Raw genomic sequence first — 3282 nt, 5'->3', positions numbered from 1 at the left:
TAATATTTATTTCAAATATAGTACTTATATTTGAAATAAATATAAGTAAATATGTTAGTCAACTAACAAACAATATAATTTTAACTCTATCTAATGCTGCAATTGTTAGGTACTTAATTAGGACGAATACTTAAGTAGGATTCATTAATTAAATCGTTTTGTGATTGATTCTCAAGTTCTAAATCTACCTTTCTTTAAATGACAAAGATTTGACCGTCACTGCCACTGCTCCCGTCACCCTGAGACATAAATTAACAAGTTCTATAAGAGTTAAAGAGTTCGTCCAGGGAAATACTGCCACCTTAGCTATTTCTGCCGCCAAGCAGTAATGTGAGCATTACTGCATTCCGGTAAGGGTGCTGGTAAAATACAGGCAAATGGCACTTGTCAACTTATATCTCAGCATGACGGACGCACTGGTCCTAAGATCTTTGCGATTTAAAACTCCGAATGGCACTGCAACTGTTAAGGATAGGCGTTGACACTTACACCCAGGCGCATGAATTGTTCGTCCCACACCGCTTGGTACTATAAAAAAAGTGTTTGTTTCGTTATGGTTTTAAATCACGTTAATGGTAAATTTGAACATGAAAGGTAATCTTATTATAGAAGCGTATTTATTGCTTCTTAAATGAATTTGTGACTTTGTGAAGACTCTTGTCAAGAACAGACAGCTTAGTTTTATTCCTCATCAGGAAAAAATACTATTCTTGTAAACATAAATTACTTCTTCACAAGAAAGTAACAGTGAGGATCAAAGAATGTAAAAACAAATCAGTAGATGTCTTCTTTTAGTCAACACTATTAAAAATATACAGCCGTAATGAAATGGTAATTATCACGTTAATGGTAATAAATTGATAATATATAATACCTAATCCGATTGTAGTAGCAATGAAAATAGCAAAAAATAATAAACAATAGTGTTATGAAAGTGAGTATACTGATCTTGCAAAGAAACAAACCGCTGTTGATAACAATAGCCTCAACAAACGACTCGTTTACACCGAGTTTTTAGGTTTCCTCGATTGTTATACATTGGAAATGAAACTATTTTTTCTGATATACATTGCATTAGTTTTTCAAACGAACCAACGTTCGGGCCCTTTACAAGCCCTATAATCGCGGCTGACTAGTGTATGTTATGGATTTGTATAATTGTGTATCCAACAATAATAAATAGTGTCCGGTAAATAGTGGATAAGCCAGAAATGCCTTACAGTATAGCATAAGACTGTTAAAAGAAAATACAAAGACTAATATATTCCAAGTAGTGCTCATGATAAGGTTTTTTCTTTAAAATGTTTCTTTTATATACATTTGTGTCGGTGTGATCTCCTTACACCGTCGTCTCACCTCTTCGTTTCGCCTCTCTCCGCTTGTATCCTATCATTTTTTATTTTACATGTATTTAAATTTTAAATTTGAACGTTCCACCTTCCTTCACTTTCTCATTTTGTTTTCGTACCACGGTTACTCCCAGCTCGACCGCCACAACAGTCGGAGCTGTTCCAAATTCCATCGCGAATAATCGCTAATTCTGGTTCTTTACTACGTTTGTAATCATTAAATAAGTTAAATCATGTGTAATAATTTATAAGTCTACAGCCCTTTCTTTAAACTTTACTTCTTTAATAAATTTTGTGGACCGGAAGTTTCATTTCATTGCCGTGAACCTGTTCACGGCTAGTTAGGATTACAACCCTTTCACATTTCTTTAAAATACGTTTTTGTTTCCCACGAACACAAACGAATGAATACGTTAGGTGGCCGTTCGAGTTATTATATTTTTTCTTATTTGAAAAAAAAAAGCACACGTTAAGTCATATTATTTATTATCTATTTAAGGGCGCAGCTTAATGCAAAATATTAAACTACCAAAACCTGAACGAATTTATTCATTTGTTATCGTGGTTTTGAAAAACGTAAAAAAAGGTAAAAATTAAACATATATTGGGAACTACTTGGAATATACAAGTCTTTTTTTAACAGTCTTAAGCTCTACTGTAAGACATATCAGGCTTATCCAGCCATTACCGGACATCCTGTATGTATATATACTGCCATGTCCGATTCCCAGACGTCTATGCCATAGACAGTGACTAAGAAGCAGATGTTATAGGGATTGTGACAGACGGATTTACTCATTTTTAAGTAGCAATTTATAACAATTATTAGGTATATTCATTATGTATGTATTGTTTATTATATACGTATATTAAGTATGTTTATGCTGTATTATGTTTATTATATATCGTATAAATAAACCTTTTGATATTTTTTCTGTTTTATGTGTAGCACCAACCTTTTTTTTTGTTATTCTATTTGGCCCTATGGTTGGCTGGTAGAGAATGCCCATGTATTGTGCAAAAAGATTATATAAATAAATATAAAAGTACGCTTACTGTTCTAAATTCCTTTAAATAATAGTTTAAACTAGTGCACAGCAGGCGCGATATCGTGAAGAGAGAAATATCGGAGTCAAGCAGGTCAGTGCTCCCCATTGTGTTCCAACAATCGCTGGCCAGCACTTAATTGCGACCTGGTGTATCGCCATTGGTATCACCACGATTATGCTACCTCTATAATGTGGTATCGCTCTTCCATCAACCTCTATTCATCCCGAGTCACGCCCGCCGAGTTCGCCAATAGATAAACATCACCTTTTGTTCTACAAAATCGATATGAGTGAATCAATGTCGAATACAATGATATGTATTTTGTGATTGTATAGCGCTTTGTTTTTGCTCGCTGTTTAATGGTTTTTTTAACTTACTTATTAGTTTATGTGGATATTTAAACTCTCTGTGTAATTAAACATGCCGTTAAATTAAAATGAGGATCGTGACTAGGAACCAGATAAATTTTCGGATAAGTATAGTAATCCGTTAAATATTGATTTAAGCGAGTCTATCTAGAGGAATATGTACCTTTGGCTAACACAAATTTTACAATAAAGTCACATGTGAGCATACGTCTAAAGTGCTTTTATTACATGAAATTCATGAAATTACAAAAAAATATACAAAAACATTTATTTAATTGTCGAAAACATAATATTGTGATACATAACAACCACACAAGGCTAGGCCTGAGTTGTGGTTATCAGTGCAGAAAGTTTTTACATAAGGACTTATTTTACTATGTTAATATTAAATTAATTACCAAAGAAATATGATAAATTCAAATAATAATAACAAACGTAAAAATGACAGAAGGGAAAAATATAAATAGTGTGTGTGTGTGTGTGTGTGTGTGTGTGTGTGTGTGTGTGTGTGTGTG

General features: G+C 33.2%; 1 protein-coding gene across 6 annotated transcripts in view; it reads right to left on the bottom strand.

Annotated features, from left to right (window-relative positions):
* The window catches only part of LOC113231982, a 141758-nt gene that overhangs the window by 137291 nt on the left and 1185 nt on the right, over positions 1 to 3282 (bottom strand). The gene's annotated exons all lie outside the window — the stretch shown is intronic.

Source organism: Hyposmocoma kahamanoa, unplaced genomic scaffold, assembly GCF_003589595.1.
Source record: "Hyposmocoma kahamanoa isolate Upper Pololo Valley unplaced genomic scaffold, ASM358959v1 66, whole genome shotgun sequence".
Lineage (NCBI taxonomy): Eukaryota > Metazoa > Arthropoda > Insecta > Lepidoptera > Cosmopterigidae > Hyposmocoma > Hyposmocoma kahamanoa.
This window is presented reverse-complemented; position numbering and strand designations above follow the sequence as displayed.